This window comes from Cibotium barometz, chromosome 1 (assembly GCF_041138505.1).
Source record: "Cibotium barometz isolate CiBa-2024 chromosome 1, ASM4113850v1, whole genome shotgun sequence".
NCBI lineage: Eukaryota > Viridiplantae > Streptophyta > Polypodiopsida > Cyatheales > Cibotiaceae > Cibotium > Cibotium barometz.
This window is the reverse complement of record NC_141046.1, coordinates 58,639,586-58,663,576: the sequence shown is the minus strand read 5'-3', so window position 1 is coordinate 58,663,576 and position 23,991 is coordinate 58,639,586. Positions and strand designations below refer to the sequence as shown.

The window sequence follows — 23,991 nt, the reverse complement described above, 5'->3', positions numbered from 1 at the left end:
AAGAGAGAATAAAGGGAAGGCAAGCACTATTTCTTGATGTGGTCCTTGGCCATGCTAGAAAAACTCAACTGTTAGTGTAGTTTTTCTTGATTGAAATCGAGAAATCCTAGCTTAAATCTTCTGGCTCTCTCTTTTCCAAGGATATTTTTACATAATTTAGCTATAATCCCATCATATAGTAGCTTTTCAAATAGTTAAAACCAGTTACCTTTGAGGATTGTGTTGATTTTACCTCACTCAAAAAAATGTTTTTTTTCAAGCTTTGGGGACTCTTTGGATTGTAGATAGTGAGATTGAGAGTCTTCGTAAAGGACCTCAAAATGTTGCTTCAAACTCAAGTGTTGGTTCTTAAAAGTGGAGGTGCCGAAAGTGTTACTTCTAAGTTCTTAAAAGTCAAGGTGAAGAAATCTCATTCTGTTTTGACAAATAAATCATATAAAGCAAAAGCTCTAGTTGGACAAGTGCCTATGTAGGCCCTTTACACTTATGACTCATGGATGGGGGGGGGGAGGGGTGCTTAAACAAGCAAGAATGACCATTCATGGGGACCTTACACTACAGTACTTCAACTTTCAAAAATTCTCCACATAAATCTAACATGTCAGTCTTTGCATGTATTGTCCACCATCATGCTAAGGTATGTGACATTTTATTATAACTATGCATTATAGTGCATTACTAAATTTCACCTCTCAAGCACCTTCCTGGAAAGTGTCCATGGAAATGGGACAAGGGAAACAATCACAGTCAAGGAAACTATAGTGTTCTTTCATATTTAAATTATTTTGTAGCATGGAAAGCTTTTATGCTCAGGAAGGTCACATTTTGTGTTCATTATACATTATTAAAGTTCTTCTCTTGAGCATGAACTTGAGTGACTCATATAAAAATGGCCAAGAGACCCATATCCATCTCATCAAAAGCTCAAGTACGATGAAATAGCAACTTATGCATGCACTTTGCACACTTCACAAGTGTGCATGGAGTTGCCAATCTCTATCTCCCTCACATGCCTCTCTCTCTCTCTCTCTCTCTCTCTCTCTCGTCCCCAAAGCTTGAAAAAAACATTTTTTTGAGCGAGGGAGAATCAAGACAATCCTCAAAGGCTGCTGGTTTTTTAACTATTGAAAAGCTACTATATGATGGGATTATAACTAAATTATGTAAAAGATATCCTTGGAAAAGAGATACCCGAAAGATTCGAACTAGGATTTCTTGATTTCAATCAAGAAAAGCTACACTAACAGTTGAGTTTTTCTAGCATGACCAAGGACCACATCAAGAAATAGTGCTTTCCTATTGAGAATTATTGTACCATATCCATCTCATCAAAAGCCCAGGTACAAGAGCGACACGCTCTCTCTCTCTCTCTCTCTCTCTCTCTCACACACACACACACGTGTGAATGCCACACACACACTCTCTCTCTCTCTCTTCACACATACACTAGAGACGGCAAGCATAAAGCACTTTAGGTACATTAATCTCTCTCACATGGCCCTCTCACACATGGCAAGCATAAAGCACTTTAGGTACATTAATCTCTCTCACATGGCCCTCTCACACATGGCAAGCATAAACCACTTTAAGCCAACGATGTAGAAGGGTTTGGAAGAAAGTCCAACCCTTTTATTTTCAATGTGACACGAGCCAAGCACATGAAAAAGGGCGCCAAATAAACAATGCAATGTAAAAAAAGGGGGTGTAAACTTTTGAAGTTTGTCCGCAAAAGAAGGCAAGATAGATGCAAAAGGAGGCAAAATAGGGCTCCACACGGATTCGCGTAACGCACGTAGAATCGTCGGATCCGGGAAGGCTACACCTGTCGCTGTCAGCGAAGCTGCCGCGACGCTTCCGTCTCATGAAGATGTGACTTGGCGCGTACGGCACGTATGCCAGCGTGGAATTGTTAGCCAGTGGGAGCGCCGACAGGTAGGACTCGGCCTCTGGACTGTGGACTAATAACTCCCCTTTTGGGTTCTCCACTGCTCTGCGTTGCCTGCTGCTAAAGAGTGCTTTCTGAGTGTGTGTGCACTCTGTGTGTGTGTGTATTATACATCTTGCCCACGTGCGACGTCGCTATCCGCTCGATTCTATGTACGGAGGTACGGAATGCATGCCCAGCTGATAATACATACAAGCTCATCGTCAGCCCTTCTGAAAAAAAGCGGTGCGTTTTGATCCTTACTTAATTCAACTTAAAAACAATCATCTGATTTTTTTAGTGTCGCATCATAAATTTGGATTTTGTAGCCCCCGCAATCATGCTTAACAAGTCCCTTAATCCTACTTTTTAAGAATTAGTCCACCCAATTCATCTTTTGTCTCTACTAGTATTAAGAGTTAATCCGCTATTAAGTTCCTAAAATGATTTTTCAACATAGTCAATCCAACCATCGGTTTCTTAAGCGCTAACTCATGCTCTTAGTTAACGGGACCATTCCCTTAACACCACAAAATTACCTTAGTTATTAAGGATTTTCCAGGCTAATTAAGTGGAGGGTTGGAGACACAAGTCTTCCAATCTAGAGTAGGGAAGTTTATGAATTTCCTTAGCATAATTAGGGCCTTCCACAGCGCTCCACAAAATTAGGGTCTGTAAGGGGAGACTTCCTGTCTGGATTCCAGCAGCTGTGCAGCGAGCGTGTGAAGGCACTAGACAAACCTTTTGAAAAATCTATTGTCAACACTGGATGTGACAAGGTAGCCGCAACTAGATCACCTCAGGGCATAAAGAACTTCTCATTTGGTGTAGAGCTGTCGTGCCTATTTGCTAAGGTTTTCAGACAGAGATAGCAGCGAAACTCAAACACACAGCACACAAAATAGCCCTAAACTTCTGGATTGGAACACCTCACGTAGGCCAGAGACACACCCTTTGATGACATGCTTTCAGTGTTAATAGATGAAGTCAATCATCTTAAGGATCCTGTGTTAATAGAAGAAGACCGTCATCTTAAGGATCAAGGTGAAGATGTAGACAAAGCTATGGTAACCAAATGGAAAGAAAAGAAAGGGGGCATGAGAATCAAATGCAATTACTGCAAGAAGCTTGGTCACATAGAAGCAAAATCCTTCAAGAAGATGGCAAAGGAACACGAAAAAGAGTATGCAAACCTTGTATATTAACAGGAGGAAAAAGAAAAAGATAAAGATCATGAACCAAAAGGCAAGGCATTCATAGCAATGGATTCTTTCTCTTAATAAGGACGAAGATTATGATTGGGCCTGCTAGTTCTTATTATATTTGTGTCGCGGGTTCTCCACGTGGGAAGTTCGCCTAAAAGTGGCAGGGGAGACACTGGGAATTAAGATGTGAAATATGAAAGAACACTATAGTTTCCTTGACTGTGATTGTTTCCCTTGTCCCATTTCTATGGACACTTGCCAAGTTGGTGCTTGAGAGGTGCAATTTAGTAATGCACTATAATGCATAGTTATAATAAAACGTCACGTATCTTAGCATGATGGTGGACAATACATGCAAATAGTGACAAGTTAGATTTATGTGGAGAATTTTTGAAAGTTGAAGTAATGTAGTGCAAGGTCCCCATGAATGCTCGTTCTTGCTTGTTTAAGCGCCCACCTCCCCCCCCCCCATCATCTATGAGTCATAAGTGTTAAAGGCCTAAATAGACACTTGTCAAGTAGAGCTTTTGCTTTACATGATTTATTTGTCAACAAAATGAGATTTCTTCACCTTGACTTTTGAGAACTTAGAAGCAACACTTTCCACACCTCCACATTCAAGAACCAACAATTGAGTTTGAAGCAACATTTTGAGGTCCTTTACGAAGACTCTCAATCTCACTATCTACAATCCAAAGAGCTCCCAAAGCTCGAAAAAAACATTTTTTTAGCGAGGTAAAATCAAGACAATCCTATCATATTGAGCATAGGTTGATCTATATCAATTACTTAGAGTGTATCAATGGGTTTAATAGATTTATGCTTAGGGTATGGGCTAAGGTGTAAACCATGGGTTAGCTTGTAACCTATGGTTATTGACCAGCATTCAAGGCACCTTCCTTCATTGGGCCTATAAAAGCATGGTCTCTACACCTTCTCTAGCGTGTGAGAGCTCTAGCATTCGTGTATGCACTTTGTGTTTAATCCAATCTTAGTGTTACTTTGTGAACCTTGGCTCTTGTCACCATTTTGGTGTCCTATTGAGTTCTCTTTCATTTCCATGTGTTAAGTAGCTACATGACATGTGTTAAGTCTCTATTATTGCTACTTAATGAGTGTTCTTTAGATTAATCATTTGTTGATGTATAACTTAGTGTTGTCACAAGCTATCACTATATCTATTGGTGATTAGCTTGAGGGCATGAGTTGTTTCGTGAGTATTTGATTTAGTATTGTCCTTTTAATTTCTAAGTGTGTGTTAATCTTTGATTAACTATATCCCTCATTTTTTATTTCACTTGAGTTGCACTTGTGAGTTTGAAAATTGGTGAGTCTAAAATCCTAGATTGTGTGGCACAAGTTAGGGTTTAGAGCATACTCTGTGTGTGTAGCCTTGAGCATTTTCGGCGATTCTTCTTTGTGAGGAGTAGGTGGTTGTTTTAAATACTTTGTGACAGCTTAACCATAACCTCATTGTATCTTGAGTGGAACAAGAAGTAGAGAGAGGGATGGTTTCTTTGTGAGCATTTTTCTTTTCTATTATCTTATCTATGTGAGTGAGAGGAGAGAAATTTTGAGAGAAACTCTTTATGAGATAAAGAAGATAGAGAGTCATCTATGTAAGAGAAAGAGTGGGATAGCTTCTTGATTACTATATGGTTTACTGCTTCAAATAACACTCACCACCTCTACTTAGTGAGGAGGTAACTTTCTGAAGGGTAACATTCGGTGTAAAGCAGTTTCTATCATCACCAGCAAAGGAAGAAGCAAGAAGGAGCGTGCGTGGCTAAAGAGGGTGAGCTCATCTGCCTCCTCTTTCATTGTTTTTGGCCTCTTACACCTCCTCCATTGTCAGCGCCCCTACTGTTGCTTACAACTATGTGGAAGAACAAGCATCAGAGACTACGTGCAGCATCAAGCCCTTTTTGTGGTTAACAACAGGCCTCTCCTTCCACTGTGTGAAGCTACGGGCTGCTCCTCTTCTACTGTGTGAGCTTTTGTACCTGCAAGAAGCCTTCTTTAGCCGTTGATTAGAGCTTCCAAGAGCTGAGTGGTGCAGAGCATGAGGCTTCAGCTCCTTGTGCAACATCAGCCTTCTGCGCAGCATCCCTCATCATTAGCCTTATAGTGCGTATCTCTGAAGTGACTACAGAGAAGGGTCAACTCTGAGGTTCTGCTAACCCCTAGGCGACAGGTGCGACTCCACCTCCTTTTGCGATGCCTGGCTAGGGCCGTAGCTCTCCTGAGCCATCTACAACAGCTGCAGCCCAACGAACCGTTTTGATGGTGTTTGTCAACATTTGCATCTTGCGCGAGATGCACCTCATAGGCACATTGACTCAACAATAGCTAGTTCATGGCTACAACATCAACTTGCCGCTACGTTGCTGATCAGTTCGGCGCCAAGTAGAAAATCTTCTATTTTGGGCACCACAACATTAATAATCTTTAAATCTAACAAGAGGGGATGCACATGATGTTGTGAACACATTCGTTTAAAGTAAACAAAATCTATGCTAAGTGATCTAGCAAATGTTCACATGAGGCATTTTTAACTTAGTGGTGTGAAAAAAACGTTTTTGTGAGAAAATCCCCATTGTAGTAGTCCTATCACTATAAAGGACTCATTCCATGCCTAATTCTTGTGAGTCAAGTAACCGCAAAGAGCAAAAGATAAAAATAAAAAATCAAACAAATCTCACTACTACCACTTAGCAAAAAGCATGGGATTTTTAACTCTTCTATGTGGAAGTTTGCAGTTGTATGGGGAAGGTGCTTGGTGAAGCTGGGTGAAAGCAACATATTTGTAATAACCCTCCAACTATAAAGGGTGTTTTAACCAGAGAGGGACTTTGTCGTAAAATGTCAAGTCACTAGGGTTGGTTCTTTGATAGAAATGACCGTTTTGATGGTACAAAATATCACCCTCGGCCATCAAAATGCAAATGACATTAATAGATAAAGATCTATGCGGTCTTGCAAGTGGGACTGAAAGGAAACCCACAACAAGAAATCCGGAGGCAGTTCAAAAATAGAAGAAAGTGATGCAAAGGCCTTATCATTCATCATAAGTGGTCTTAGTAATCATCAAATACATCAGGTCAGCTCAACATCTAGTGCTCATGAAGGTTGGCTTCGACTGAAAGCTATTTTTGGTCAATCCAATGTAGCAGCACGACTGTTTCTCAGGAAGCGGCTCTATAGGTTAGAGAAAGCTGAAAAGACATCCATTTGCACTCATATGAATGATCTTAGGTGTCTCATCAACCAGCTCTCTGGAGTAGGTGTTACAATCTTAGAAGAAACAACTGTTTTTGCGCTTCTATGCAGTATGCCTCCAACTTTTGAACAGTGTGTTTCTGTCATTTCAAATCAACCTAACCTCACACTTGTCTCAGACGCATCTTCTTTAATATTAGAAGAAACAAGAATGGAGGTAAGTTCATCATCTTCAATTGCACCTCATCTATTGGGCGACCAGGCTTTGATTTACAGACCAAGATAAAAAGAAGGCTCCAAGAATTTGCTATTACTGCAGAAAAAAGGGCCATATGATCAAAGATTGTAGGAAAAAGAAGGAAGATGAAGAAAAAAGAAACTCCACCGACAAAGACAAAGACAAAGACAATGGCAAAAACAAAGGCAAATCTAAGGTGGAAGCTAATATTGTTGATTTAGATTGGTCCTTTTAGTTTCTTTGTGAAGAATTCTCTTGTGGTACTAAGTGCCTATGTGATTCCTTGATCTACACACCCTACGTGATATATTTAGATCAAGAGAGGGTGTTGAGCATAGATTGATCTACATCCATTACTTAGTGTATATCAATGGGTTTAATATGTTTATGCTTAGGGTATGGGCTAAGGTGTAAACCATGGGTTAGCTTGTAACCCATGGTTATTGACCAACATTCAAGGCACCTCCTCTAGGTGGCATGAGACAGGCAAGTGGGCAAGTGGGTGTGATTTAGGCGCCTCCCTTCACTGGGCCTATAAAAGCATGGTCTCTACACCTTCTCTAGTGTGTGAGAGCTCTAGCATTTTTGTATGCACTTTGTGTTTAATCCAATCTTAGTGTTACTTTGTGAACCTTGGCTCTTGTCACCGTTTTGGCTTCCTATTGAATACTCTTTCATTTCCATGTGTTAAGTAGCTACATGACATGTGTTAAGTCTCTATTATTGCTACTTAACGAGTGTTCTTTAGCTTAATCATTTGTTGATGTATAACTTAGTGTTGTCACAAGCTATCACTACATCTATTGGTGATTAGCTTGCTATCTAAGTGAATCCAACATATCATTGCCCCATATCCATCTCATCAAAAGCCCAAGTACAAGCGATCGTTCTGATAATGAAATAGCAACTTGTGCATGCACTTTGCACACTTCACAAGCGTGCACGGAGTTGGCAATCTCTGTCTTTCACATGCCTCTCTCTCTCTCTCTCTCTCTCTCTCACACACACACACACACATGAATGTCTCTCTCTCTCTCTCTCTCTCTCTCTCTCTCTCTCTCTCTTCACACATACACTAGAGATGGCAAGCATAAACCACTTTAGGTACATTAATCTCTCTCACATGCCCCTCTCTCTCTCTCTTCACACATCACAAGCATACACCACTTTAAGTGTCATGTGCACAATGTGTATCTACCGTGTGCTACATGCACACAAGACTAGCTTCGAGGTTTGGGGAAGCTTGGAGCTAGGCAGGCTGATTGGCGAGCTGAGTTAGGGATAGACTAACGGGCGAGCACCCAAGTATGGACGGGCGGACACCCAAGTATGGACGGGCGGGCATCCAAGTGTGGACGTCCAATGACCGACCAAGAGCCTATAAAAGGGTGGCCAAGGTTAGTCATTAGTTCATAGAGTCTCGCGTGTCTTTGTGAGAGCTCTATGGTCAGGAGCCTAGATCTAATGCAGACGTGCACCTGCTTTATGCGCAGAGACCGACAGTAGTCTCGAGGCTCGCGAGGGTAGCTTCATGGCGGTATGGGATGTCACGAGGTAGAGATTGGTCGATACGTCCATCTAGTTAGCTTAGCTTGTGGCTCGGTGCGGACAGTGAAGACTTGTGGGCTTGCCCACAACTGTCAAGGTTGGGAGGTGAGTCAGGCCTGCACCCCCTTCATGTTTGTTTGGTTTGTCTGTAGGTTTCGAGTCTTGTACCAAGGGCGTTCTACAAGGAGATCCTATGGGGATTTGACAGTGGTATCAAAGCAAGCCTTGAGAACGAGCAAGTCGATAGGTAGAGAAAAAGAGGTCAAAGAAAATGTATGACTGATCATCAGTCAATTAAGTATGTGTGTGATGCCGATGATTTGAGAGGAAGGAAAGCTCGTTGGGCTGAGTTAATGCAAGATTTTGATTTTAAAATTCGTTATCAAAAGGGGTCCATGAATAGTGTCGCAGATGCGCTTAGTCAAATTAGAGAGGTGAATACTTTGTCGTTCACTGAGATTTCTACTCACTTATTTCAGTCATTGAGAGGGCTTTGTAGGACTGATAGTTATTTTGGTCCATTTTGGCAGAAGATCCAGGACGGGAGCTCATTGATTGACCAAGACTCAATGACTGAGTAGCCTACCATTAAGGCTCTAGGAGGCCAGTGTGGATGATTCGGAATGGTTTACTATTCCGTAATGACAAAATTTGTGTACCACAGATCCCGGACATTGGGTCCAAGATTCTTAAGGAGTGTCACGACGCCCCTGGACACCCTGGCGTAACACAGGACATTAGCTTTAGTGAAATACACTTTTTATTGGCCAAAGATTAGAGGGTATGTAGAAGATTATATTCTCAAGTGTCAAGTTTATCTTGTGGCTCGATGGGGACAGCCAAGACTTCTGGGCTTGCCCACGACTGTCAAGGTTGGGAGGTGAGTCAGGCCTGCATCCCCTTCACGTTTGTTTGGTTTGTTTGCAGGTTTCGAGTCTTGTACCAAGAGCGTTGTATGAGGAGATCCTATGGGGGTTTGACATTAAGAAGCCAACAATGAAAAAGGTTTTGGAAGAAAGTCCAACCCATAGAATCATGAGAGCCGTGAAAGATACACCGAGACAAGCACATGGAAAAGGGAACGAACAATGGAATGTGGTGTGTTAAAAAAAGGGGGGCGTAAACTTTTGAGCAAAAGGAGGCAAGATAGACGGTGGGTGGGGCTTCACACGGATTCGCGTAACGCACGTAGAATCGTACTACTTTCCGGATCCGAGGAATCTTCCAGGAAGGCTCCTCCTGGCCAAAGTTGCTGTCGGTTTGATACGCGAAGCTGCCGCGATGCTTCCGTCTCACGAGTGGGAGTTGGCGCGTACGAGCGTGGACTTGTTAGCCAATGTAGGACCCGAGCCTCTTGTTTAGTCTCCTCTGGACTCTCCCCTTTTGGGTTCTGTCCTGCTCTGCGTTGCCTGCTCAAGAGTGATTTCTGAGTGTGTGTGTGTGTGTGTGTGTGTATCGCGACGTCGTTATCCGCTCGTGTCCTACATTTGCCGCCGCATATGTACGGAGCGTACGGAATGCATGCCCAGCTTATAATACAGACAAGCTCATCGTCAGCCCTTCGGAAAAAAAGCGGTATTTAATTCAACTCAAAAATCATCCAAACACATCTGATTTCTTAAAGCAATCTTTTTTAGTGGAGTATCACAAATTTGCATTTTGTAGCCCCGCTTAACAAGTCCCTTTAAGAATTAATCCACCCAATTCATCTTTTGTCTTTAGGCTTAAGAGTTAATCCGCTATAAAGTTCCTAACATGATTTTTCAACATGACTCCAACCCTACTTTTATCAGTTTCTTAAGCCCTGACTCATACTCTTAGTTAACTGGACCCTTCCCTTAACACCACAAAATTACCTAGTTATTAAGGATTTTCCACCTAGTTAGAGGCTAATTAAGTGGAAGGTTGGAGACAAGTCTTGCAATCTAGAGTAGGCATGTGCATGAAGTTTATGAATTTCTTTAGCATAATTAGGGCCTTACACAGTGCTCCACAAAATCAGGGTCTGTCAGTACTTTTTCAGGGTCGGTGAGGGACCTGTCCACAAGGCTGGGCAGGGGAGATCTTGGGATTCCAGCAGCTTTGCAGTGAGTGTGTGAAGGCACCAGACAAACCTTTTGAAAAATTTACAAATTGTCAAAACTGGATGTGACAAGGAGGCGTATCCACATAATATGGATCACATTTGTAGAGATTTCCACATTATGTATTTACATGTGTGCACATGTGTATGCATGCATAGTATTTAGCTTGTGTGGGCATGCTCGCTGTGCACAAGGCGGTCTTGCCTTGCTGCTGCAACCTGCTGCAACCTGGTGGAGAAGGTGCAGGAGGAAATACTGAAGGTTTTAGGAGTGGGAGGAAGGTAGCCGCAACTAGAACACCTCAGGGCATAAAGAACTTCTCAGTTGGTGTAGAGCTGTTGTGCCTATTTGCTAGGGTTTTCAGAGATATAAAGAGAAGAGAGAGCAGCGAAACTCAAACACACAGTACGCAAAATAGCCCTAAACTACTGGGTTGTATTAATTGGAACACCTCAGGTAGGCTAGAGAGACACCCTTTGATGACATGCCTACACCTGTGTTTTCTATTTGCTTCACTTTCTTTCATGGTATTAGAGAAAAACGCTGATGTGTGAACAAAAGAGAGCTACATTTTCTGTCTTGGAGCAGAGGCTTTGACAGTTTCCTGCATTTTCTGCAGATTTCAGCGTGGAAGGTGTTGCATTTTCTCTCAGGAGCAGAGGCTTCCTCAAGATTGTTGCGTTTTCTTCATTTGATGCTTGGGACTGTTGTATTTCTGAATTTTCAGCAAAGATTGCTGATTTTTCTGTCGATTGGATTGCTGAAGCGCTCTTCTTGGTGCTGAGGACAGGGATATACAGCTTGGAGAGATCTTCCTTCTTCCTCTCCTTTCAGTTTCCCACCCACCCTTCCTTACTTCTTTTTGTGCACAGCCTGAGAGGAGGATTTGCTGATTTTTTTCAGCCCTTTTCTTAAGAGAAGGTTTCTTGTCAGAGCACATGGCTTCACGAGGTCTCTCTATTGCTGCTCCTTCTCCTGTTGATACTCTAGCACGATCATAGTATGGATCCCTTGCTCCCGCTCCATAGGTGGTTTCTATTCCCAATCTCTCCTCTCTGAGTTTCTCTCATCCAGGTCTTGCTCCCACCCCTACCCATATACCATCCTACAATCCTTCCCAAGTCAGCGACTCCTTGAAGCTTACAACAACCAACTATCATACTTGGTCTTTCTACACTTAGTTGTTGCTGAAAGGAGCCAGTGTGTGGATGGCTATCTCCACACCTCACTTGGTGGACCCTGGTTTGAGAAGCATATTGGATGCCCGGGCTCGTCTTATCATCATCCATTGAATGACTCCATCTATACAGGCACAATTTGTCTCTACCTAGAGTAATGCTCTTCAGATGTGGACAGAGATCTAGAGGAGGTATGGGAGAGTTTCGACAGTGAAGATTGCCAAATTGGAGTCAGATCTAGAGAAGCTTACAATCAATGAGTCAGATAACTTGATTGAGAAGATTGGAGAGTTCACCCGTATCAAGCTGCAGCTTGAGGAGTACGGGAGCACCATCAACAATCCCATCCATAAACTTCTTGGTAAATTGCATGCTTCCTTTGATTCTTTTAGGGATAATATTTATTTCCGTGATTCTCTCCCCCCTTTTGAGGAAGTCGTGAGTTATCTCCACGACAAGTGCATGCTTAGCGAAAAAGGCAAGTCGGAGTTTGCTTTTGTTGCCTCTGACAAGGGCAAAGACAAAGGCAAAGGCGGAAAAGGGAACTTCAACAACAACAAAAATAAAGACAAAGGCAAGGGTAAACAGGATTCTAAGGAATCCAAGAACAAAAGCAATGAACGTGATTACTGTGGCAGGTCAGGTCATATTGAGGCTCGTTGCTTTGCTCGTCGTCGTGATGATTCTCTAGTAGCCAAAGCCAAGTATAAAGCCTAGGATGCTTCTAAAGCATCTGACAAGGACAACACCAAAGATAAAGGCAAAGTTTCAGAGGAGAGATCTACCAAAGTTGCATACATGGTAGTCATAGATTCATCCACTTCTTCACAGGATTCACTCCTCGTGATGATCACAGATATGACTTCTCCTGAAGAGGTTAGTGACACACTTGAAGTGGTGGAATGGGTTGGTGATAGTGGTGCTTCTGCCTATATGACCAATCTGGCCCATATCTTGGAGGACTACCAGACTCTCTCTTCTTCAGTTCACATTGGCGACAACTCTTCACGTCCCGTCATCGGTGTTGGTAATGTTTCTTTGGGTTCCTCTACCACCTTACATGATGTTCTACATGTACCACGGATTTTCAAAAATCTGTTTTCAGTATACAAAGCTTCTCAGAGGGACTTGTTGTGTACTTTCATGATGAGGTCATCGAACTAATCGATAGGAAGACTCTCGGTTGTTGCCAATGGAGTCCATGATGGGGGTCTCTACAAGATCACCAATTTTTCTTCCCAAATCCCTCACACTGATTCCCATATTCATCAGCTTTTCTCCCCCTTGATGGCTTTGGTTTCTGAGGTAGATACTTCCCTGTGGCATTCTCGCTTCGGTCATGTACCCGTTGCTACCTTGCAGAAGTTCCATTCTAAGCAGGTTGTCAGCAGATTCCCTCAGCTTAGGTCCTCACACATCTGCTCATCCTGCATAATGGGCAAGCATTATTGAGATGCATTTCCAGAGGAGGCCACTCATCGATCAACCTGAAGACTGGAGCTTATACATGCAGATCTTGCAGGACCTATGGAGATTGAGTCTCTTGGAGGGGCTTAATATTTTCTTCTTGTCACCATTTGGTCCCTTCACCGGTCTTGATTAGTGTTTCACACACTGAGCAGAACCAAGGTGTGAATGGGGATTTTCCACAGAAGAAAGCTAGAGCATTTTACTGGCATGGTTTGGCCTAAAAGATGGCCACACAGCATGAGCAGCATGGGATTTTATTCATCAAAGTGACTTATAATGTTTATAAGTCGGTGTGTTCACATATCATTAAAAACGTATTGGACATATTATTATTTTGGGCATGGAAAGGTGGACAGAAGGAGGCGCCTAGATGAAACTTGGGCATCAAACCAAGAAAAGCGTAAAATTGATATTTTTGGGCAAGTTCACCTATTGTGGGCAAAAAGGAAAAGCACTTCAAATATAGCCAATCGACTCTATTTAAGCAAAGCCAGGGGGCTGTTTTTTGATCATGCGTATCACTCTAGAGCCTTCTCTCTCTCTCCTCTGTTGGCCAACTTGCTCCTTACCTTCTATAGAGCTGGTCCACTCCCTCCAGGACAGCCATAGAGCTGGTCGACTTCTGCTAGGGCAGCCTCATGGCTGGTTGCTTTCTCCCAGAGCCTGACAGGGCTGGTCGACTTGTTTATGGGCTGATTTATGGTTATGTTTTGGAGCTGATTTGGCATGGAACTCGGGGTTGTTTTGGGTTCCGTACCGGGCTGTTTTATGGACAGTTTAAGGGCTGTTTTGCGGACAGTTTATGGGCTGATTATGAGCTGATTATGGGACTGTTTTGAGGCAGGTTATCGGATGGCTTTTTGGAGCTTTGTTTTGTCTTGGCTCTGGATAGATATCTGGGCAAGAGATTTCTGTTGATGCTTTGTGGAAAATCCGGTGCTGTATGCACCCTGGTTTATTATAAAAGCTTCTCTGTCAATAAAGAAGTTCCTACAGGGGGCCGGCCGTTCCGGCTCAGTGTGGTGTTATTGTATTGTATATGGTTTCTTCCGCGGTGTCTTCATGCTCTGTGTCTAGTATCTGAAGTGTTTGGTCTATTCTATTGTTGTTTCGGGAGTCCCCTTCATTTGTGACACTTCTTCTTGTGGATGATTTCACTCGCAAAGTCTGGGTATGTTTTTTGGCTCGCAAGTCAAATGCTTTTGCCAGTTTTAGGACTTGGATCACAATGGTAGAAAATCAGTCTGAGGGTAGAGTTTCATTCCTCCAAACTGATCATGGTGGCGAGTTTGTACCATTTGATGACTTCCTTGCTTTGAAGGGCATTCACCGACAGACTACCATTCCTTACACTCCTCAGTAGAATGGAGTTGTGGAACGGAAAAATCGGACCATCAAAGAAATGGCTCGTGCTTTGTTGCATCATGTAGGTCTCCCTCCTGCTTTCTGGGCTGAAGCTGTGGTTACCTCAATTTATCTCGTTAACCGCTCTCTCACAAAAGTGGTTGAGGAGATGACTTTGGAGGAGGTTTTTACAAGACACAAGCCTTCTGTTTCTCATCCTCGTGTTTTCGGTTGTGTTGCTTATGTCATGTTCGAGATAAGAAAAGGACCACACTCTCTCCGAAGTCAAAGAGGATGATCTTCATAGGCTTCAGTTTGAGATCCAAAAGGTATTGCTTTTGGGATCCCATTTCTCGTGATGCTCGGTTTGATGAGAGCTTGTTTGGCGTTGATTCCTCTCCACCCGATGTATCTTCCGATTTTCTGGATGATCCATTCTCGGCAGATGCTAGTGATCTTATACCTCTTCCACGTCCAGCTCCTCCTCCCCCCCCCCCTGTTGCAATCCCGGTGCCAGTTGCTACTTTACCACCACTTGTTCCTGTTGCACCAGCTTCTGCTGCTCCCAGTCCCTCTACGAGTCCTGCTCTGACTTCGGGATTACCCTCACTAGTGCTTACTTCATCACCACTTCTAGCAGCACCGAACGAGTCCTCTACTACAGCTGGATCTTCTTCTTCATGCTTTAAGAGGAAGGCTGGCCTACCTCTTTGGGTTCAACAACTCTTTAGAGGTTCTGGTCTGACTGATGCACACATCTCTACCACCACCCCTGGACCTCGCCGTCCATCTCGGGCTTCCACATATCATGACACAGTGACTTATGCTCTCATGAGTTCTCTCCAGGAGATTGATGAGCCTAAGAGTCTAGAGGAGGCTCTTCCATAGCCGCAGCGGTGGCAAGCCATGGAAGTAGAGATGGCCTCTATTGCGAGGCATAACACTTGGTCTTTGGTGCCACGGCTTTTACATCATCATGTTATTGGTGTGAAATGGATTTTCAAAGTCAAGTTTCATGCAGATGGTACTTTGGACAAGTACAAAGCCCGCCTTGTTGCTTGAGCATATGCTCAAAAGGCAGGTGAAGACTTTGATGAGACATTTTCTCCTACAGCCATGGCCCGTATTCCAGATGGATGTCAAATCTACTTTTTTGAATGGAGATTTAGAGGAGAAAGTTTATGTTGAGCAGCCTCCTGGTTTTGTGATTCAGGGACAGGACACCTATGTGTATCTTCAGCAGAAGGCTCTTTATGGTCTCAAACAGGCACCCCATGCCTGGTATTAGAAGATTGATGCCTTCTTGTTATCTCTTGGCTTTGAGAGGGTATATGTTGACAGCAATCTCTATGTGCTTCTTTCTGATGGAGATATTTGTGCCATTGTTTTGTATGTTTTCTTTGCAATGGCTAAATTCTCTTGGAATGATCAAGTAGTAAGGAATCCATGGACAATCCTCCATGCTTGTACTGGCTATTTATGAGGCCCTGCATATGCATATTTATTCAAGCAATTTTTCCCATTTTTTATACCTTTTATAGCATTTTTATGCTAATATGGAGCTGTCGGCCTACTACAGCTGGCTGACCAACTCTCATGAGGGGTATATAAGGGTTGTCCCCCTTTCCCCTCATTCTATCTCATTTTTTTGCATCCTCTTGAGGTCATTAGTAGGTGCTTCTGCTTCTTATCATTGTACAGCACCTATGGGCTTCCCTCGTGCTCAGTTTTCAGCAATAAACATCAATTTCCAGCATTTACAGGTCTTGTACCTGGGCCTACACCTGTGTTTTCTATTTGCTTCACTTTCTTTCAGTTTCTTGATTAGTTCATGCAATGGCGAGGTAAGCATTGCAAAGTGATATATGAACCTTCCGGAGCTTCGGGCTCTAAGCCATCCACAAACACACTAAAGCTCACACCTGACCAGAAAGCCCAAGCGGACACGACAGGTGGAGACCGAAAAGGCTCATTATCAGCGCGAGTCGTTCTTTTTGGTACCACCCAGTGGGGCATACTTCATGGACTTGCGCTAGGAGATTCCTGGCCGCGACCCAAGCAGTAGCTGTAGAGCTCGAACGTGAACCAGTCGAGTCGTCCCCACCCAACCCAGTGGTTAGTATCATTATGGTTGGGAAGATTCGGTCAAACCCGTACGAGGGAACCCCTCAAGTGTTAGAACCTCTGTAGGTGGAAACCTTCGAGAAGCATGAAGAAGATCAGATCGAGGGGGCTCTAGGTATGGAAGGTCAGCTCATGAAGTGTCATGGCACTTTGGGCGGCCTCCCAATTGTGGTCTTGTTTGACTGTGGTAGTACTAAGGATGCCATTTTTGAGAGGCTTGCGGAGCATGCTTACTTGGATTGACACCAGTAGATAGGGAAGTCACCAGATTCAATGATGGAATGAGTCAAGTCAAGAATGTTGCTTCGAGCGCAACACTAGTATTCCCATAGGTGGAGTTTACATGCGATCTCAAAGTCACACCCTTGGTTGGTGCAAACGTGATTTTGGGAGTAAGGTGGTTTCGATAGTACAAACCCCATATTGAAGATTCGAATGGGATGATGATTACTTGTGGAGCACAAAGATGCTTCCAAAGGTTGTAGTCATCTGAGGCGAAGCATATTGTCTCTAGGTACATGTTAGTTCAGACATTGAGGTTTTTGTTGGGTCTAACCTTGTGATTGAGAAGACCATGCACAGGCAGTACCATGTAAGAGACGCAGAGCCAGACGAAGGAAGAAGACAACCGAGGGACGGAAGCACCTTGGACATGTTAGAACATCGATGACCCCAGTCAATTTCATCGCCCACTTGAGCGGAGGAAGACAACATTCTGGTAGATACCAATGAACGAGAACCCGGGACTTTCTGAGTCCCGACATTCCGGATGGGTACCATCGACATGTGAGTGGAGGAGGGTGGGGTGGTGGTGTGTGCTGCGTGTTCTTGGCACCCACAGAATGAATAGACTTGGATCATGGGGGGATCAGAAATAGCTATGCCAGAACCTCAAGAATGAGAGGAAAGAAAAGAAGATGCAAGAGTGATAACTGGATCGAGGTAGGAAAGGAGAGGGGGATCCACAAGGGTAGGCCGAGCGGTTATGTTTTTAATCTCTAAATCATTAAAAAAGGTATATTTACATGTGATTTTGCATGCAAGGCATTTGGGTACAATGTGGATCAAGTTAATCATGTTTTTCCCTATCAAGGAAATTGTCAAGTCTGTAAAAATTTTATGTGTGGATGTGCACATTTATGTATGCGTGCATGTGTGTATGTATATCTAGGTGCTAAAAGCTCGTTTTTTAGTATATCTAGGTGCCAAAAGCTCATTGTGTTGTATGTACAGAAGTTTCTTTTCGTCCAGAACTGGCTGCAGTAGCAAAGGTTTAGGTTGGCCAACCCTCTGGTCTCGGCCTTCTGCATGTGTACAAGGCCTCTGCGCTTCTTATATCGCAGGTTCCCGTGGAGCCGATTGTGCGAAGGTCCTTGGTAATGTCCACTTCAAAGAGCTCCCTCTCGGATGATCATTTCTCATCAGCACACAAGGACTTTTTGTCATCACGAAGCTTTTTCCAGGAAGCATCTGCCAGGAGCACATGGCGAGATGACTACGAGAGTGCAGAAGATGATGTCTTTGATATTCCGTCCAAGCGCCCTACTACAGAGAGCCTTCAGCGCTGGAAGAGGGCCACCCTCGTGCTCAATGCCGCCCGTAGGTTCCGTTATACGGCCGATTTCACTGAAGAAGAGCTCAAATTTGAACGGCTGAGGCGGCTCCGAGCAAGTGCACAGGCATTGAGAGCTATCAACCTCTTCCTTAAAGCCGGGGCAGCAGCACTGCATGCTTCGGATGACTTCAAAGTGGAGCCTGACAAACTCGTGCATCTGGTGCAAGAGCATCAGACAGAGTCTATACAGGAGCTTGGTGGCGTCGAAGGGGTCACCCGCCTGCTCAGAACCAGTCCTGACAAGGGTGTAACTGATGACCTCCAAGAACTAGAGGCCCGGAGGAAGGTTTTTGGATCCAACACGTACCCAAGACAACCTCCTAAAAGCTTCTGGGTTTTTGCTTTTGATGCATGCAAAGACCTTACGCTCATTATCCTGATGCTTTGCGCTGTGCTGTCTTTGGTCTTGGGTATCAAGACTGAAGGCATCCAAGAGGGCTGGTATGATGGCGTCAGCATTGGTTTTGCGGTAATCCTTGTCATTCTTGTCACATCTGTCAGTGACTACAGGCAGTCTCTTCAGTTTTCAGCTTTGAATGAAGAAAAAAGGAATATTCAGGTTGAGGTCATCAGAGGTGGGAGGAGGAAAGAGATATCAATCTTTCAGGTAGTGGTGGGTGACATTGTGGTTCTTAACATCGGAGATCAAGTGCCTGCAGATGGCCTGTTTGTTGATGGGCATTCTCTATACATAAACCAATCGAGTCTGACTGGAGAGAGTGAGCCAATCCATGTGCACCATAGGATACCATTTCTTCTATCTGGTGGCAAGGTGGACGATGGGCATGGTGTGATGGTGGTAACTGGTGTTGGAATGTTGACTGAGTGGGGCCAACTAATGGCTGCAATTGGTGAAGATACTGGAGAAGAGACCCCTTTGCAGGTACGTCTGAATGGCGTAGCAACTCTTGTCGGTAAAATTGGGCTGACTGTGGCAGTTTGTGTATTTGGGATACTGTTAATTTTCTACTTTGTGGGTCACACTGAAGGGTCAAACGATTCAGGGAAGTTCAAGAAAGGGCGAACGTCTGGAACTGACGCTTTTGATAGTGTGGTGAAAATTTTCGCTATTGCTGTGACGATAGTAGTTGTGGCAGTGCCAGAGGGTCTCCCACTAGCTGTTACCCTCTCTCTAGCCTATGCAATGAAGAAAATGATTGCAGATAAGGCCCTTGTAAGAAGGTTGTCGGCTTGTGAGACCATGGGCAGTGCTACTACTATCTGTAGTGATAAAACGGGCACACTGACATTGAACCAGATGACCGTAGTGAAAGCGTGGGTGGCGGGCAGTATGATAAATCCTGTTTCAGAGCTTCAAAGCCTTCACAAGAACTACTACAATCTGCTCATTGAGGGCATTGCACAGAATAGCAACGGCAGTGTCTTTGTTCCTGCAGAAGGCGGAGACCCAGAAGTGATGGGGTCAGCAACAGAGAAGGCAGCATTGCTATGGGGTTTGAAAATGGGCATGGACTATTCTTTTGTGAGATCTCAGTCTACTATCTTGCAAGTTGAGTCATTTAACTCCATAAAGAAGCGAGCGGGTGTGGCTGTGAGGGCTGCTGAAAGTGGCAATGTGCACGTGCATTGGAAAGGAGCTGCAGAAATAATACTGGGCGAGAGTGACAAGCTCTTGTGCTGCCCAGATAATGCCACAATGCCCATCACTACGGATGAGAGAAACCATTTGTTAAATGTGATTGAGGGTATGGGTGCTGAAAGCTTGCGCTGTATAGCATTTGGATATATGGAGGTGGATGCTGGAGAGGTCCCAACTGGTGAGCAGTTAGTAGAGTGGAAGATTCCGGAAGGTCCTTTAACCCTTCTCGCAATAGTTGGAATCAAAGATCCTTGCAGACCTGAGGTTCTCGAAGCTGTGCAGCGGTGTCAGGCAGCCGGTATAAAGGTACGGATGGTCACGGGGGATAACATCATGACAGCCAGAGCAATAGCTGCTGAGTGTGGGATTCTTAAGGAAGGGGATCTTGCAGTTGAAGGGGCTGAATTCCGCAACTACACTCCTGAAATTAGAGCACAGGAGCTACCTAAGATTGTGGTGATGGCACGGTCTTCGCCATCGGATAAACTACTTATGGTGAGCACACTGAGAGAGTTGGGTGAGGTGGTTGCTGTGACAGGTGATGGGACCAATGATGTGCCTGCGATTCGTGAAGCCGACATAGGTCTAGCTATGGGCATTCAGGGCACGGAAGTTGCCAAGGAGAGTTCTGATATCATCATCATGGATGACAATTTCGCGTCAGTGGTAAAAGTGGTACGGTGGGGCCGATCTGTGTACCTCAACATACAGAAATTTATCCAGTTCCAATTGACGGTGAATGTGGCAGCTCTTACAATCAACTTTGTTGCTGCAGTGTCATCGGGTGATGTGCCTTTGACTGCCGTACAGTTACTATGGGTTAATCTAATCATGGATACACTGGGTGCACTTGCACTTGCGACGGAGCCCCCAACAGATAAGCTGCTGGACATACCCCCCATTGGGCGCAAAGAGCCTTTAATATCCAATGTGATGTGGAGGAACATTTTCTCACAGGCTTTTTATCAAGTAGCAGTGCTGCTTGTGTTGCAATTCAGAGGCAAGGATGTGATGAGGTTGTCAGGTTCGAATGCAGGAAGGATAAATAGTACAGTCATATTCAATGCATTTGTTTTTTGCCAGCTTTTCAATGAAGTGAATGCACGCAAGCTTGAGGAGAGGAATGTGTTCCGAGGGCTGTTTACGAACTGGCTGTTCCTTGGGATTGTGGGCACCACTGTAGTACTGCAGGTTATTATAGTTGAGTTTTTAAACAAGTTTGCCTCAACAGTGAAGCTGGATTGGCAGTATTGGGTGATAAGTATAGTGATTGGCTCGCTAAGCTGGCCCATTGCTTTCTTTGTAAAGTTCATTCCTGTGCCGAAGAAGCCAATATTGTATACAAAGATGCGGCGGCTTAGGAGACGGCGCCACCGAAGAAGGGAGGTTCAACAACAAGGAGAAACAAGCAGTCGAGTTTGATCATTTTCCTACCATCATTTTTTTTTCATGCCCCATAACCCACTACAAAACAAACAAATTAAAAAAAAAGGTTATTTTCCCAAAAAAAAAAACTTGCACTACTATATATATACAGGGACCTGGAAGATCCTCATTTTTTGATGCAACAATTATTTTTTTTGAAAGTTTTGATAAATATCCAAAAGTTCAGAAGACATTTTAGTTATAATTTCGGTACATTTTACTTATAATTTTAATTCTCAAGATTACCCTTAGTCATAAGCTTCATGATCGGTTGAGAAAAATGCTTTTTGTTTGTGAAATGGTCCAGTTGCTTTTACATGTTCATGTTCAAGCTCACATGAAACAAACAAATATGCACATGTTGTGTTGAGAAAAATGCTTTTTGTGAAATGGTCCAATTGCTTTTACATGTTCATGTTCAAGCTCACATGAAACACACAAATATGCACATGTACATGCTTGATTTTCTTGAGAGCATGCTTCATAATCATTTTATTTTTTCAGATCATTTTTCCTCCTTTTTTTCGCTATTGCTAGACTTGGAGGGCTAAGATTTGTAGGACTTTATTAGTTTTTTTCTGTTTCTTCATTCTAGTGAAGCATTTGTGTTGTGACTGCACACGCAATTGCACTTGCACATGTGCAACTCTAGGTCTTAGGTAAGTCACTTGTCCCACTTGATGATTTTGAAATTTAGTGACTACAAGGTATAAGATTTTATAATGTCATGAGCACAATGGAAAGGAAATGGGCATTTTTATTAGATTTGACTTAGGTTCTTTTGTCTAGAGTGTGGTGGCTAGCTAGCTATGTGCATGCTCCCATTGTCTCCTAAGTAAATGAAACAATGAATACTTCTACCAAGGCTTTTCTAAATAGCTCCTACATACTAGAAACAAGCAATACTATTGCCAAGGCTTTTCTAAATAGCATGCAATTGACAATGCAATTGTTATTTAGAGACGGTTTAAGTAAAGATTTGATTTACTTATTAGGATTTGCAAGAGATGCTGTTGCCATTTTGATTATAAGTGAATTTTTGTCTCTCAAATTCTTACAAAGGATATTACATGTTTTTGTATTTTCAAGGAACATTAGTGGAAAATATGCAAATGTTAATCATACATTGCAAGTGTCTAAAGATTGAAGGTTTACTTGGAATACTATTTAGAAAAGTTTCGAAAGCTCGCAGTTATACTAGGATGGGCGGTTCCTTTTTTTTTTTGTGTGGTGCGGAGGCATGCATCCATGCCTTATTCATCTCCCTAGTGTGCTTCATGATTGTTTCTTTGTTTGCCAGCCAAGCGTCTTAATAATGAGACACACTTTGTCCACAACAAGGGAAAAAGAAACATAGCCCACTGCATTCATCCTATGGCAACAAAATTTATGGTTATGATGAAAGATTAAAACATAGTACGTCGAATATTCTTAATTTAAGAAGACTTAAGACATATATTCTCTTACCTATTTAAGCGAGCTATCACTGTGAGAACCTCCCTCTCGATTCAATAAGGATAACATCAACATTAGGATGTCTTGATGGGACATTCTTTAATGCTACAGTTAGATAGTGCAAATCTAGCTAGTCCCAAAACTATTTTATAAAACAAAAGACCACATTAAAAACAGTAGGCAATTTAAGTAGACTCACATTTATTAATCTCTTCCATCCATGCCACAACTCAATGATTGCTGTCCCACACATACAACAGCTTGTTGCTCATGAATTCTCACTCCGTGCCTTTAATCATATTCTCTAACTCCTCGTTTTTCAATCGCCACCCAAGATGTCATCCCATGCAATAACCTCATCTTGAGTCACTTCTCTAACAGGATTATGGGATGAGGAGATAGAGCAAATGAACCTACATCTATCGGCAACATAGCCATTCGTATAAAATTTCCTTACCAACTTCTTGTACCTAAACTGCACTCTTCATATAGAGGGGTTAGGCACAAGTCTGCACAAGGAGATAGGTGACAAAGAAGTGGATTTTACCACGTGCAATGCACACACACACACACACACGTTATGCTTGGTAATCCAAAAGACACCTTATGTAAGATTTGATAAAAAGTGGTTAACAATTACCTTCACTCTGTTAAGACTGTCTTGTAGAAGTTCTAATCGCAAAAGCGAGTTACATGAGTCACCATGAAACCGTCTTCATTCTTACCTTCTTTTTCAATTCCCTCGTTCACCTCTCCTATTTCCTTGGTTTCTTTAAGAAGAAGCACCTTTCTTCGAAGATTTAGCAACTCGACTTGGATTCCTTCGAGGAGGACTCCAATCATCATCTTCCTCTTCTTGGTACTTATTGTCACTTCTTGTCTTGCTTGTTTGGGAGGTGTGCTCTTTATGCGTTTTGCATGCTTTGGATGTGGGGTTTCCTTTGATGTATTTGCAACAATCTAAACACACCCACATATACAAGACAAATTGCTCTAAAAAAAACCACTATAAAAGAGCATAATTAGAAAGGTAGACAGAGATAAAATAAGGCTTACACAATCTTTGGCTGGCCACACAATGATGTATCCCTTAATTTGATTTAACTTGTCAATATCACCATCTTTGAGGGAAAAAGGAAGAGGAACTTCTCCCACTTCAATATCTTCTATTGACACCCCACAACATGACCAAGCGGCAAACCAATTCCATGGATAGTATCCACGGTAGGGTCTACATGCAAAACAGTCCCAATAGCTACCTTGGTATCATTGAACATCAAGGAAACTTGTGTCCCTCTTTGGAATTGGGGAGACACCATGAGTATGAACAAGTAGCACGAGAGGAAAGAGATTGAACAAGGAAGAAAGAGTCCTAAAAGATATAAGAAAGCAAAAGATAAAAATAAAGCAAAATAGCAATAGATATAAATAGAGGGATGGATATAAATAGAGAGAAAAAAGATTAAAATTTAAAAAAAGATTAGGGTTTTGAAAGAAGAGAAAAAAGGAACAAAGAAGAAGAGAGGAGAGGGAAGAAACAATGAAGAAAAGAGAAAGGAGAG

General features: G+C 43.0%; 1 pseudogene across 3 annotated transcripts; it reads left to right on the top strand.

Moving 5' to 3' along the window:
- The first annotated feature begins 1,932 nt into the window (after positions 1 to 1,932).
- On the top strand, positions 1,933 to 21,155 carry LOC147642234 (calcium-transporting ATPase 8, plasma membrane-type pseudogene; annotated as a pseudogene). Of its 3 annotated transcripts, XR_015266822.1 has the most exons (3): positions 9,438 to 9,709; positions 10,838 to 11,757; positions 17,568 to 21,155. The product of XR_015266822.1 is annotated as a calcium-transporting ATPase 8, plasma membrane-type pseudogene, transcript variant X3 (transcript). The 3 variants fall into 3 exon arrangements; XR_015266821.1 differs by lacking the exons at positions 9,438 to 9,709; positions 10,838 to 11,757 and adding an exon at positions 1,933 to 2,170; XR_015266819.1 differs by lacking the exon at positions 10,838 to 11,757 and having other exon boundaries at positions 9,405 to 9,709.
- Positions 21,156 to 23,991: the final 2,836 nt, after the last annotated feature.